The sequence below is a fragment of the Lynx rufus genome, unplaced genomic scaffold, assembly GCF_022079265.1.
Source record: "Lynx rufus isolate CCGP_SWC_20201006 ecotype Redwood Valley unplaced genomic scaffold, mLynRuf1.p SCAF_4, whole genome shotgun sequence".
Lineage (NCBI taxonomy): Eukaryota > Metazoa > Chordata > Mammalia > Carnivora > Felidae > Lynx > Lynx rufus.
Window position 1 is genome coordinate 82773986 of NW_025814856.1, and position 15945 is coordinate 82789930.

The 15945-nt window shown below is 39.4% G+C and overlaps 1 long non-coding RNA gene across 1 annotated transcript in view; it reads right to left on the reverse strand.

The window, feature by feature from the left end:
- Positions 1–736: 736 nt before the first annotated feature.
- LOC124524933 (uncharacterized) overlaps positions 737–15945 on the reverse strand; it is a 37358-nt gene continuing 22149 nt past the window's right edge. The window contains exon 4 of the long non-coding RNA XR_006965350.1: positions 737–1383. This is a non-coding gene — a long non-coding RNA (uncharacterized LOC124524933). The remainder of the gene's footprint in view (positions 1384–15945) is intronic.

Consider the following 15945-nt stretch of genomic DNA (forward strand, 5'->3'; position numbering starts at 1 on the left):
CAAGCTAGTCTCCAAAGGCATTTTGGAAATTTTACTATACATAAAAGTCTAATGCCTAGAAAGCCTAAAATGTCTCTCCCGAATTAAGATTCTATAATGCAAAATATAAATAAAATAATCAACAATTCTAGGAATTCATTTTTCCTATGCAGGTACTGGGCATGAAACGAAACAAATAGAAAACTATTGATTGGTAGAACAGGAATTCCCTGTTTTCAAATAGAAAACTATTGATTGGTAGAACAGGAATTCCCTGTTTTCAGCCACCCCAAGCATCCCAAATTCTCTCACAGGATATAATTAAATTAACTGATAGAAGACAGCTTCTAGGGGTGCCTGGGTCACTAGTTGGTTAAGAGTTGGACTCTTGGTTTTGGCTCAGGTCACGAACTCACGGTTCATGAGTTTGAGTCCCGTGGGTTGAGCCCCATGTGGGGCTATGCACTGACAGCACGGAGCCTGCCCTGGGATTTTCTCTCTCTTCTCTCTCCACCCCTCCCCTGCTGGTGCTTGTGCTTTCTCTCACTCTCTCTCAAAACAAATAAATAAACATTAAAAAAAAAATTTTTTTTTTTTTTGAGAGAGAGAGAGACAGAGTGTGAGCAGGGGAAGAGCAGAGAGAGAGGAACACACAGATTCCGAAGCAGGCTCCAGGCTCTGAGCTGTCAGTACACAGCCTGACACAGGGCTTGAACCCACGAACTGCGAGATCATGACCTGAGCCAAAGTTGGATGCTTAACTGACTGAGTCACCCAGGTGCCCAATAAATGAACATTTTTTTAAGACAGTTCTAAAGCCAACTGCCTATGATTAATTCCTAGTTCTGCCATTCACTAGCTGCTTTATCTTGGTCAAATTACTTAACTCATTCTGTGTCTCAATTTCCTTATTCACAGAATGGGGATAATAATACTGACTAGATCATAGGTCTGTGGTCAGGATTAAATCGGATAATCCACATAAGGAACTAAATACACTGAGTGACACATAAGTGCAAATTTACTGTTAGCCATATTAGCTAATGTCTCAGCTAAGGGGCTATAACAAAGATCCCGAAATACATTGTTTTAAATAAGACATGTTTATTTCTCCCTCTTCTACAGTGTGGCATAGGAAGACAGACTACTCCATGAATTTGTCCAAGGATCCAGTTGACAATGTGTCCCTACTAGCCTCAGTATATGGATTCTATTTAACATCAGAGTAAAAAGCAACTGCTTCAGTTGTCTTTTCTTCTTTGAGTAAGGTCCAGGTCCAATGTGGGGCTGGACCTGGCGGCCCTGAGATCAAGTCACATGCTCTTCTGACTGAGCCAGCCAGGGGCCCCTCAGTTGTCTTCATCCACATGGGCTGAGGTAGCTCACCAGTACCATGTCTGCAATCTAGCCCATGAGTAAGGAAAAAGAATGTGTTAAGACTGAGCATTTCAGTTTTAAGAACGCCGAAGTAGAAACTACACCTATCATTTCTATTCATGTTTATCAGTCAAAACCTAGTTTACATGGCCACACTGAGTTGCAAGGGAAGCTGGGAAATGTCCCTGGCTAGGCAGCCAGGTGCTCACCTCTCATCCAGTGTACAGTGGGGAGGGTGTCATAAGAATGGATACTCAGAGATCTTTTTTTTTTTTAATTTTTTTTTTCAACGTTTATTTATTTTTGGGACAGAGAGAGACAGAGCACGAACGGGGGAGGGGCAGAGAGAGAGGGAGACACAGAATCGGAAACAGGCTCCAGGCTCTGAGCCATCAGCCCAGAGCCCGACGCGGGGCTCGAACTCACGGACCGCGAGATCGTGACCTGGCTGAAGTCGGACGCTTAACCGACTGCGCCACCCAGGCGCCCCTCAGAGATCTTAATAGTCTCCCACATTACATATTCTTTCTTCTTTTATTGTGGCAAAATATCCATTTTAACCATTCTTAAGTGTACAGTTCAGTGACATCAAGTACATTCACACGATTGTGCAGCCATCACTACCATCCATCTCCCAAACTTTTTCATCACCTGACCTAAAACTCTTTACCTATTAAACAATAACTGCCTATTACCCTTTCCCTGGAGCCCCTGATAACTACCATTCTATTTTCACCTGTGTGAATTTGACTAATCTAGTCACTTTATACAAATGATATTACACAGGGGCACCTGGGTCGCTCAGTTGGTTAAATGTCTGACTTCAGCATAGGTTGTGATTTTGCCGTTCCCGAGTTCAAACCCCACATTGGGCTCTGTGCTGACAGCTCAGAGCCTAGAGCCTGCTTCAGATTCTGTGTCTCCTCTCTCTCTGCCCCTCTCCCACTCACGCTCTGCCTCTGTCTCTCTCTGTCTCAAAAATAAATAAATATTAAAAATAAATAAATAAATGATATCACACAATATGTGTTCTTTGAGTCTGGCTTGTTTCACTTAGTATAAAGTTTCCAAGGTTTATCCATGTTCTAGCATGTATCAGGACTTCACTCTCTTTTAAGGCCAGTAATATCACATTGCATGGATTTATCATATTTTGTTCATCCATTACTTACGAATGGGAATTTATGCTATTTCCTCCTTTTGGCTATTGTTACATTTCATATTCTGAATAATTACCTGAATTATTTTTTAAATTATAATTTACTACTTGTAGGAGGATCTTATATACAAGCCACAAAATCAAACAAGGATTGACTCTGAGGTTCACATCCCACCATCCCCAAATAAATGGACTGTGCTAATAAAATTATTGTAATATCTGCCAGTAATTAATCTTTATGCAATATCAGTGCAAGTCATTTGAGTGCTCTCAATTTCATAATTTGTAGAATAAGGATACCAAAAGTAAAAGCAACAAAAGCAAAAATAAACAAATAAGACTACATCAAACTAAAAAAAGCTTCTGCACAACAAAAGAAACTGTCAACAAAATGAAAAGGCAACATACTGAATGCAAGAACATATTTGCAAATCAGATTATCTCTTAAGAGGCCAATATCCAAAATATATAAAGAACTCATACAACTCAATAGCAAAATAACAACCATATTAAAAATGGGCAGAAGGGGCACCTGGGTGGCTCAGTTGGTCAAGTGGCCGACTTCAGCTCAGGTCATGATCTCGCGGTCCATGAGTTCGAGCCCCGCGTTGGGCTCTGTGCCGACAGCTCAGAGCCTGGAGCCTGTTTCAGATTCTGTGTCTCCCTCTCTCTCTGACCCTCCCCCGTTCATTCTCTGTCTCTCTCTGTCTCAAAAATAAAATAAAAAATGTTAAAAAAAATGGGCAGAAAATCTGAAAAGACCTTTTTCCAAAAACATACAGATGGCCAACAGGTACATAGAAAGATGTTCAACATCAGTAATCATCAAGGAAATGTAAGTCAAAATCACAGTGAGATATCACTTCACACACGTTAGAATGACTATTATCAAAAAGACTAGAAATAACAAGTGTTGGCAAGAATGTGGAGTAAAGGAAACCCTCGTGCACTATTGGCAGAAATAAAAATTGGTGCAGCTACCATGGACAACAGTATGGAGCTTCCTCCAAAAATTAAAAATGAAACTACCATATGATCCAGCATTCTACTTCTAGGTATTTACCCAAAGAAAACAAAAACATTAATTTTAAAAGATATATGCACCCCTATGTTTATTGCAGCATCATTTGCAATATCCAAGATATGGAAACAACTTAAGTTTCAATCAGTGGATGAATAAAGAATATGTGATATATCTACAGTAAAACCTTGGCTTATGAGTAACTTGTTCTGTCAATGTTCCTCAAGATGAGCAAATATTTCTAATAAATTTTGATAATTTATTATAAATCACTGATAAATGAGTGATGTCTTGCAATACAAGCAGTATGTGACACAGAATATCACATGATCACAACTAAGTCAGTGGTTCTTGAAATTGATATATGAGTGCTTTGAATTACGCTCAAAAATCAAGGTTTTACTGTATATGTATACACACAACACACACACACACACACACACATATGCATACAATGGAATATTGTTTGGCCATGGAAAGGAATGAAATCTTGCCATTTGTGACAAAATGAATGGATGGACCTTGAGGACAATATACTAAATGAAATGAATCAGACAAATGCGGTATAATCTCTCCTATATGTGGAATCTAATATATATATTAGATATGTGTTATGTATATATCATAGACACAGAGAACTGATTGGTGGTTGCCAGAGGCGGAGGTAAGAGGGTGGGGGAAATGGGAGAATTGCTTTTGTTTTTTGTTTTACATAAATTGAAATTAAAAAAAAAGAACAATAGGGGCACCTGGCTGGGTCAATTGGAAGTGCATGCTACTCTCGATTTGGGGTCATGAGTTCAAGTTCCATGTTGGGTACAGAGATTACTTAAATAAGTATAATTGTTTAAAAAAAAAAAAGAACACTAAAGGTATCTATCTTACATGCTATTTATAACACATAAAATTAATCTAGAATAGTAAGTGCTATATAAACATCATTCTTTTAAATTATCAATTTGTCAGAACAGTATTTTGGGTACAACGGACAATGTTGGTTGGACACCGAGAATCTATTTTCCTCTTCCTCCTAACAGATCCTTTGTCCAGGTACCTATCCCTTGCCCTTGTAGCCTATGAGACTTACAGATGCTACTAGTCAAATTTCTAGCTCCAGGGATGGGCTCTAAATGGACTAACGCCACTATATTCATTTATTCCTTCCTGCTAAGAATAGGCAAATAATCCAATACTTGTCAATTCGATTCCAGAAGAGGTTTGCTGGAAACTTCTGGAAAAGATCCTCCTTATTTTTAAAGACAGTGATTGAAAACCAGTCTTTCTTGCTAGACATGAGCCATGTTAAGATTTGCCTGCTAATGCTAAGGACTTGCAGTGGCATGATGGGGTAATCTGCTGGAAATGGAATCATCAAGAAGAGTGACTCATTGTACCCTTCAAAGAATTTGTAATTTAAAGGGTCTGCTAAACTGAATATTGACATGTGAACACAGAGGAAATAGAAAGTCCCAGGGAAGGGTAGGGTGCAAACAGCAAGACTGAATGCACAGCTGATGGGAAGGGGTGGGTGTGTTAGTTTGGTAGGGCTGCTATACAAAGTACCACAGACTGGGTGGCTTACAAAACCAGAAATCTATTTTCTTACAGTTCTGGAGGCTAGAAGTCCAAATTCAAGGTGTTGGCAGGGTTGGATTCTTCTGAGGCCCCTCTCCTTGGCTTGTGGATGGCCGTCTTTATGTTCACATGGTGTTCTCCCTGTGTGTCTGTCCAAATTTCCTCTAAGGGCACCAGTCATATTTTACTAGGGTCCACAATAATGACTTCATTTTCAACTCAATCACCTCTCTAAAGACTCTATCCCCTAGTCACATTCTGTGGTGCTGGGGATTAGGTAGGACTTCAACATCTGAGTTTTTGAGGGGAAATAATTCAGCCCATAACTGGGGTTAGAGAAAGTGGGAATAATATTTGGAAGAAGGGGGGAGAGGAAAATGGTAATTTGTAGAAGGAAAGATTCTGAGTTGTTCCTAAGGGAAAGGGTAAGGAGGAAATATGAAGGAGGTACAATGGGCCTCAGGAGAATTGCTTTAGGCACTGCCCCAGAAATTAATACACTCTTAAGCCCCTTCTATTACAGGCTTATATTCTTCAGAATTCTAAAGATAAGAATGTTCTTTGGATTATTAGTAAATAGATGTTTTGGTTTTATATTTATGTCTGAACTTCATAAGTTTCCATTTCAAGCCAGGAAATAAACTCATATATGTTATATATGTTAATTTTTTTGAATCAAAGAAATTAGCTTTGAGAATATAGGGATAAGCAGACCAAGTAATGAATGTGTTCATGAGTAGCTACTGGTCATTAGCTAATGCCTAGTCCTTAATCAGGAGTTCAAGTTCTGTTGAATGCAATGGGATCAGATCTAACACAGCAGGGGTACTCAGAAAAAGCTTCATTAACACATGCAATATAAAGTGGCAGAATAAAGCAGAAGTATATTTCAAGGAAGAGGTATGATATGAGCATAATAAAAAGAAGAGTCTGACTTATTAACAATTCACACTTAAAGAGATGTGTAGGGGTCCAATGTTGAGCCTGAGCTCTGTACACTCTAAGATTAAGCCATGGAAGTTCTATCTGGAGCACTGTGGAGCCAATTTACCTGAGGATATATTTACATGAGGGACTAAAAAGGCTTTTAGGGTTCAAAGCTCATGCATTTGGGGGCTCCTGGGTGGCTCAGTCAGTTGGGCGTCCAACTCCAACTTAGGTCATGATCTCAGTTTGTGAGTTCAAGCCCGGTGTCAGGCTCTGTGCTGACAGCTCAGAGCCTGGAGCCTGCCTCAGATTCTGTGTCTCCCTTTCTCTCTGCCCCTCCCCACTCACACTCTGTCTCTCTCTGCTTGTCTCTCTCTCAGAAATAAACACTAAAAAAAAAAAAAAAAAAAGCACATGCATTTGGTTTAAGGCAACATCAAGAACTGTAAGCAATCTTTTTCTGTAAGAGATTTTACCCTGATTGCAAACCAAAAAGTTAGCCTGCCACATGGATATTGGTACAAGATATAAGACTCTTGATTTAGAGAGAAAGGAGGGTTTACTACAGCAATAGCACTATCCAGAATATCAGCTTTTGAGGTGGGGGGAGGAGGACACTAGTTTTGAGTCCCAATTCCCTGCACACGCAGGGGCTTGCATTATAGGAGAGGAACCTTCAGCCTAGGGAATCTGAACCTTTTATAATGGACAGTAAAAGCTTGTTTGTTCTTTGCTCCAGGTGATACCATTTCTGTCTTCTCAGGCTGTTTGCTATACAAACATCTTGAAGAGACAGCCCAGAACAAGGGGCAGTCAATGCTTCATCCACCTTATGTGCAGAAATGCAAACTTCATGAAGAATTATCTCCAAAAAACTGGCCTAGTGTCTGAGGGAAATGACATGTTCTTCGAGAGTCATGCCAGGGTTCTAATCCAAGAGGGCTCTGATAGAAGAAGAAAAACTAAAGGGACCATTTCCCTAAAATCTTGTTGAATCATTGAGAGTGCAAGGAATTCTTGGCACAGATATAGTTACTTTGACAGAACTGATGAACTTGACTTTGGTACCAAGAGGAGGCATTACCGCATCTATACAAATATTACCGCAGTAGCCTGAAGAGCAGAGGAAGAGAACAGAAGACGCTACCTAGTAACCCAAATGATGTGTTCGTAGATGCTTGTGGTATTCCAATAGTAGCCTGGATTTTAAGTCTCTAAGAAATTTAAAATTATAGGGGTGCCTGAGTGGCTCAGTCAGTTAAGCATCAGATTCTTCATTTCTTCTCAGGTCATGATCTCACATTTGGTGAGATCAAGACATGAGCCAGGCTCTTCAGGGGGTGTTTGGGATTCTCTCTCTCCCTCTCTCTCTGCCCCACCCCCTTATGCTATCTCTCAAAATAAAAAAACATTAAACATTTTTTAATTATAAAGTTCTGTCAACATGTAGTGATTTCTGAACTATCCCAAAGACCATGAGAGTATTAAGGAGCACAGCATTGTTTCTTTAAGAAAAAATTTTTTTTTCTTACTGTTTACATTTGAGAGAGAAAGAGTACAAGTGGGGGAGAGCCAGAGAGGGAGAGGGAGACACAGAACCTGAATGAAACAGGCTCCAGGCTCTGAGCTGTCAGCACAGAGCATGACGCAGGGCTTGAACTCATGAACCGTAAGATGATGACCTAAACCGAAGTCAGATGCTCAACCACCGACTTAACAATTCAAAACTTTGGTGCCTTATTATGGGTAAATTCTTTGTGACCACTTCCTATCATGACACACCCAGGCACCCTGCATAGCATTGTTTCTTAATCATTATGCCACATTAACACAAAGGATGGATGATATTTATCTATGTGACATACTTCCGTGGATGCATTCAGATTTCAAAAAAAAAAATGCAAAAAAAAAGAAAAACCCAGAACAATTTTGCATATAAATGAAGAAAACTGCACTACAAAATACTTTGTTAAATGTTCATCTAATAATGTTACAAATACAGTAACAATAAAATTGGTCAAGTAAGGGTCAACAAGATACAGCTTATATCTTTTTTAAGATATGATTCTCCCCTAACCTCTACTCTATATTGACATTAATAAAACAAGTTCACACTATTGAAAACCATATAAATTAACCTTATTTTATTGCTAAAATAAAAACATGTAATTGGTAGATTCCCCCCACCCTCATTACTAATGTAAGGAGGATTTTTATATTATTACTTTGAGAGCTCTCATTTGGCCATCATAGCTATTAGGTGTCAACTAATAATAATGCTCATAGACATTTTATTTTTGTGTAGTATAGATGCTGATGCATTCGTTTGTAATTTCCTCTTCTATCTAGTCATAGGCAAAAATTTGAAAAGTGAACTCAAAAAACATGAAAATAATTCAAAATGGCCACAAAGGTAGGCTGTGGATTATGTATAACTCCCTGCAGGTCAGCTGTAATTTTACCCTTCTCTCTCAGGAAATCATATCGGATCAAAGTGATATTTATGTCACTCATAAATGTGTGTGTGTATGTGTGTGTACACATACATGTATATACATAAATAATTCAAAACTGTGGTGCCTTATTATGGGTAAATTCTTTGTGATCACTTCATATCAAAACCTGATACACAAATGTGTTCTCTCACTGAGGTTGCAAAAAACCAAAAAAACCCCTCAGAATCATTCAAGTCTTAGTTCTTGAGACCCTTACCATTACATTCACATTTATACCAACTGTTTATGGAACAATCTTTGAAGTAAGAATATGTGGAAGAAATCATTTTATAGACTTAACAATTAACTTTTAATATGCCAGTGACTTGCAACAAACATGTGGAAATACTGGCTAGGACAGCCATAGATGAAACAAAGCGAAGTGAGATCCAACAATTATGGTTGGTGTTAAATTGGATGAGTCTTCTCTATGTCGAAATAAGAGACAAATGCTTTATAGGATTGCATTAAGGCATATGTGTGAAAAAAAAAGGAAGCAATTATTTTTGCTTTATTTGGCATTGGGCAGGCTTCAGTTGGAACAAACCATATTTAATTTTCATGTCATGCTGTACAAAGAGAAAAAACTTGGAGCATGTTCAGAGGAGAACAGCAACTGATTAAAGGTTTATAAAATTAGACCTATGAGAAATTGTTAAAAGAACTAGGCATGTTCAGTCAAATGCAAGACATTCAGGCAGGATGAACAATTACTTACAAATATGTGAAAAAATGGTTCCCAAGCCTGAGGTTTAGGCTAAACAGAAAGTTAAATCATAGGATTAAGAACACAAAACAAAACAAAACAAAAACCAGAGCAATGAAAGTTAGAAACTAAATATTATAAAAACAAACTAAAAAGTTTTTCAGAAATTGATGAATGGAGCTACCTATAATTTGGAATTTTGCATATATGATTATTAAAACAACTAAATTCAATTCTGTACTTAAATAGAAATAATGTAGAAAACAAAAAGTATTTGATGGATTGCATTGAAAAGTAAAGATCACTAAGTGAAATAAGTCAGAGCAAGACGAATCCTATGATTTTGCTTATATGTAGAATCTAAAAAACACACAAAAAATGAACAAAACAGAAACAGATTCAGATACAGGAAACATACTGCTGGTTACCAAAGTGGGGAGAGGCTGGTGGGGGAGCCAAGCAAAACAGGTGAAAGGGATTAAGAGATACAAACTTCCAGTTATAAAATAAGTAAGTCATGGAGTGTAATGTATAGCATAGGAAATATAATCAAAAGTACTGTAATAACTTTGTATGGTGACAGATGGTAATTAGATTTATCATGTGGATCCTTTTGTAATGTATAAAAATATCAAATCACTATGATGCACATCTGAAACTAATAGGATATTGTCATGTCAATTACACTTTATTTATTTTTAATCTTTATTTTTGAGAGAGACAGAGTGTGAGCAGGGGGGGAGCAGAGAACTAGGGAGACACAGAATCCGAAGCAGGCTCCAGGCCCTGAGCTGTCAGCACAGAGCCTGATGTGGGGCTCAAACTCACGAACTGTGAGATCATGACCTGAGTGGAAGTCGGGACGCTCAACCGACTGAGCCACTCAGGCACTCCGTCAATTACACTTTAATTAAAAAAAAAGTAAAAATCATTAGATCAAGTATGATGAATATCTGAAGAAAAAAATATGGTATATTTGGTGGCTTTCTTTGGGATCCAGGACAGCAAATACAGAAAGGAGCTCTGATAGTAAATCTTTGAGCTTCTGTATAAGGGCAGGAAGGCAGTGTGGTGAGCAGCTTTTCGGACTTATTCAGGGGGTTCACCATGAATCCCTATCATGATTCTCCCTAGAGTGGTCCTCAACTGTTAATTATTCTTTCTGTTATTTCCAGGGAAAATAGTTATTTCTCTGAAGTATCTTCTGCTTTTTGGAAATCTTGTTGGGCAAAGCATGTAGACAAATATTCTCCAGTTTACACTCTTTACCTCTCATGCAGAAGGCGGGGGGGTGCTGAGATGAAACGACAAAGTCTGTACCATTTTCTTTTACTTTAAAGCTGTTCTATTAGCCTCATGATAATTTGTTTTTTTAACTTAGAAATGCAGATAATCTAACAATAATCTCCTTTAAGTGTTCTAGTTCCTTCTCTGTTTGGCACCTGAACCCTGCGTTTAATACGATTCCAACAGCAATTACAATGTATGTGTTTTTCACCATGCTAAACAATTCTCAGACCCCAGCTGGGTGTTCTACACTTCAACCTAATTCTGACACTATCTACCTGGGATAGCATCACATCCCAGTTAACGATTCTAACTGGCAATACTGCCCTGCCCCCCTCCCCCCCCACCACACACTTCAGGTCCAATCCCAAGTCCAGCTTGTTGTTACCTGTGCTCTTCACCCACTGCCTAGAACCAGTAAGTTCCCACTAACCCCTCACTGGGTTCGATTAATTTGCTAGTGTGGTTCACACTTACAAACATATTATTTACTAGATCACCAGTTTATTATAAATGGATATAACTCCTCCAAGGAGCCCTAATTCTTCCCTTCCCTTATGCCAGTTCCACAGTACCTCCCTATAACACACCTGACAACAGTTAATGATTAATTCAGTTAATGCTGAGTTCTCTTGATTAAACATAAAAGGGCCCAGATCCAAGTTGTAAAAGCAGGTAACACCCTCAGGTCTGCAGTATCTTTGAGGATACCACACCAGCAGTTCTGGTGATGGGAGAATAATATGCTATAGGGTTTCACAGGACAAAGTCCTATCAGGACATTCCGATGAAACTGTTAACAAGATCAGACAAAGTCCCAGACAGCTTGGTGTCCGTTGGGCCTACTGAAGACCAAAACAGATTAGTGATAAAGCAAATATGGTATTTGTAACATATTTAACTACTGGTGGATGTCAACATAGTGCTAGTTTCATTTTTAAAAATAAAAAATTGGGATACTTTGAGTCTTAGTTTCTTGCTTGGGCCCCTGTTTGCTAATCTGGCTTCATTAATCTGTTTTGATGTCTTCCTACCAGTAATTTTTTGTTGCCATTATGTTATTACAGTGCATGCTGGTGGACAAATCTTCAAGAACTAGAGAAATGTTTTAATGATTGAAAATCAAAAGAAATACATCTTACTACAATTCTGGCAAGCAAAGTCTTTTTTTTTAAAGTTATTACATAGTTAACTCTTATTTTTTAAATTGTATTTTAAGTTTGAATATGCAATGCACATGGCTTAGTATTCAATAGACACAAGAGGACAGACAATGGGAATTTTCTTCCCACACCAGTGCCAGCTACTCAGTTTCCTTTCCTAGAGGCAACTAATGCTGTCAGTTTTCTGTGGATCCATCTTTCCAGAGACAAAAGAACTTGTTCTAAATGTAATAAAAAAATTTGGAAAGGGCCAAAGGTGATGAAGGAGAGACTGTTTTCAATGTTATGCCATCAGCATTTTAAATTTCAGCTAATCTAGAGGCACCTGAGTGGCTCAGTTGGTTAAGCGTTCGACTCTCGGATTTCAGCTCAGGTCATGATCTCACAGTTCATGAGTTAGAGCCCCGCATTGGGCTCCACTCTGTCAGTGTGCAGCCTGCTTGGGATTCTCTCTCCCTCTCTCTATCTCTGCCCCTCCCATCACACTTTCAAAATAAATAAATAAAAAATATTCAGCTAATCGATATAGATAACACCTGTGTTATTTTTCACTAGCAAAATATGGTCAAAACATTCCTGTTCACAAAAGATGCTATTCAACACTGGACATCTGATTTTTAAACTCCATACAATTAGTTATGGATAAACTATGGATAAACTATGGATATTCGCTCTATGGATATAGAGAGAATAAGCTCTACTGCTGAGGTACAGCTTGCAGCTAACACATCTTGCAAGCACAGAGTGCACAGGGGTCAGACTGCCCTTGTCATTATGGTTCAGGCCAGTATCAGATAATAGTAGCCTTTAAGAAGGTACAAAAAAAAAATCATCTCATTCATATGGCATGGCGAAGAATGGTCTCACCATATGCTTGTTTAAATACTTAAGCAGATTCGAAGTTTTCTGAGAAAAATACAGGCCAAATAATAACCCTGTCTGGTGGCACCTCCCATGCTTAAATCCATAGCAAAGAGGGGTAGAATTTATCTGAAAATACTGCAGATTTAAAAAAAAAATGACTAATGTAAGTTTATTTTAAATATCAATATTTATAATAAGTTAGAAATTATAGCCTTAGAAAATATTTAAACTCTGACTCTGCAGGGCACACTGAGTGAGTGCTCCATTCTGGGTTTTAAAGGGTATGAATGACTGAGAGGCAGGGTGAGACTGGGGAAGCTGGGCAGAATCATTCCAGAGATGAGTATCTGGTGAGGCCTCTGCTTGATGTGGCCACATGAGTACCCTCTCCTGGTGTCTGGGCCTGGTGCTGCTGTCCTTTGTTACAATTCACCAGAAGGTCAATAGAGGATGAGGGAGCCAGTGAAGCTCAGGGACCTTCAACTTCCAAATAATTATTCCCAAGTGACCTGAGCAGTTCAGTTGTGAATCATGACTGACAAAGTTAGAGACTCCTAGGGACATCTTTACTTTTTCCTTTTTTTTTTTTTTTTTGGTCCCCCTTGCCTTTAAGTCTATTAGAGTGAGCATGGGCATTTGCTATGTTCTGCTGATTTTCACCCATATATAGGTGAAGGAAGGAATTAAGGAAGTTGTTAAACTCATCTGACATGGATAGAGACTCTGGTGTAAAGGGCATTTTTCCATCCCTGGTAAGCTGTATGTACATTTTCTCCTCAGGCAGACATCAGGGGGCCAAGGGCTTGGTTTACAACAAAGATGCTAAACATCTCTGTCATTTCACTCTCTTATTCTGAGGAACAATCTTAAGCAGTAATGCAACACGATTCATTTCTACGCAGAATGCCTGATTTTATTTTTTGGAGAGGCTTCTTACACCCTGTTGGTTTTATTTTAATCACCTCCATTTGTGTTCCATGTTTCATATTAGCATCTGTATCAGTCTCTATGCAGTTGGCCACTTCTCCGCAGCCAGGACTCTAGAGGCAGACCGTCTGAGGTCTCTGAAGCTTGCTCTGTATGTAGTGTTTCCACCGGTCTTGTCTTGGAGTGGTGTAGTTCTATAGAGTCCGTTGGGTCTGGCCTGGCTGCTTTTGGCTCAGTCTATGGGTGAAACTAATTGGCCCTCCTTGCTCTCTTCTTTCTTCTTGAAGTAGTTATAACTTTAGGAGAGTATTTTTTTCTTAAACTCATGTGAAGTGATCTTTTCATCTTCTTGTATGTCTTTAGCACCTGGTAAGGCAACAAGGTGAGCCCAGAGACTGGGTTGGGACAAGGAAATGGGGGCTGGGTGGAAAGTGGAGAGCTAAGGAGGAGGTTTGTGCCAGGCAGAGGCAGGATTATCTGGGGAGGGGACTGGTGGGGTGGGGGGAATATAAATGGGGAAAAGGAAGAGAAGCTTGGGTAGGGTCATCTGACCTTGCTAATGCCTCTTGATCTGGGTTGAGAGGTGGTCTTCCTCTTCTTCCACCGCTTGGTGCTTGTGGTTTGTGGTTTCCATGATTTCTTCACCACTTTTGCCATCTTGCAGCCTCTCAGTTGTCTAACCCCAGGAGTTTGTCCTTTGTATATATACCTCTCCCAGAACAATGGGGAGTCACACCCCTTCTGCTCTGTTTAGTCAGCAGGGCACTCACTGCAGCCAATGGTGGTTAAGGGGAGCTTAGACATCACAAAGGACCACTCTGGAGGGGTGGGGATGCTAGGTAGGCCAAGATGCTCTAGCTGGAAAAGATAACTGCTAAAGAGCCTTCTCATACTGCCCTGCCACCCCTCTTTGTCTCTCCCTGGTCAATTCTAATTGTATACACAGCAGAGAGGGGGTGTGTCCCCCAAGTCATTCCCCATGGTTCATTCTACTGACTCCCACTCTTTACTGTCACTTAGTATTGTGAGATATCTAAAAATCACCAAGAAATAAGTATGGCAGCCTGATTTGGAAAACCTAGGAATCAGGAAATTAGGGGACAGTGTTTGAGGCATGATGCCCTTCATTGTCTGGCTTTGTCTGGCTTTGAAGAAGGCTTTGAAATATAGAGGCCAGGTGAGTGTGTGTGCATGTGTGTGCACTAGGATCACTCATTCACAAGAAATAAGATTAAACTTATGAAATAAGAGTACATTTAGGAACATATTTACGTTTACAGATATTATGTATAATTATCTTTTGGAGATCAGATGGAAATCTTTGGAAGAACATCTTCAAAGAGGCAAGGAGGTTTATTTAACTTCAAGTTTGGGGGATGGCAGATAAGCAGAAATCAGAAGCAGAAGCTCACTTCCGAACCAGAGCTCACCTTTCTCCCCATCTGCACTTATCCTCTCTACCAACAATAGAAATGACAGATTACAGAGACAGAAAATAGACGAGTGGTTAATTAGGGCTGGCAGAAGAGTAAGGGAAATGAAGAGTGACAGCTAATGGATGTGTGGTTTCTTACTGAGGTGATGAAAAAGTTCTTAGATTGTGGTGATGGTCGCACAACTTTGTGAATATGCTAAAAACCACTGAATTGTAAAAAAAAAAAAATACTGGGGTATGATTTAGTTATATTAAAATATGATTCTAACTACAAAGAGAGCAGAAACCAGGCAAGGGCTAAAGCTACAGACCCCAAATGGACACCTGAGGCTATGAAATTTGTAAGACTAATATACTGCAAGAGAAAATGAAGCAGTGGCTAGAATTAAACTTATAAGATGCAGAGGACAAAGTGCCCCATGTGAAGGTAAGTTTTGTCTTAAGATTTGCCAGTCACTGCCGCCTTTTTAATGAGGTAACTGAATCTGTAGCTATCTAGCCAAAAAAAGTGAAAAACAGATCATTGCCCTATTCCCTCCCCCTTCTCTATTCCTGAGAGTAAAACTACAAGAAGAAATCAAATGAACTAGGCCTTCACTTTTCCATGTGGAGAGTTGGCATTCCAGAAAAAAAACAAGTAGTCTTTTGTGAAAATCTGGGAGGAGAAGAGGTAAAAGAATAAGACTGTGGGAGGAAGGAAGGAAGGAAGGAAGGAAGAAGGAATAAAGGAAGAAGAGTCGAGTCAAGAGATGAGAAAACATCCACAGGATCACTGTCTTATGGTTCAAGTCGTGAGACCTCTATCATCCGCACGCACGCTGATCTGTAAGGAACTGAAATAGCTGGCCCAGGGCTGATCCTCTTCACAGACTGATGCCTATTCTGCCCCAGCCTCCAATTAAATAAGAGTGAGCTCAACTGGCACCCTTATTGAAGACTGCTGGGCAGTGAGAAGTACCTATCTACCCAAAGCTCACCCAGTTATAAGGTGGACAAACAGTATAGCTAGAGATAGGCTCTGTGAAGCAGA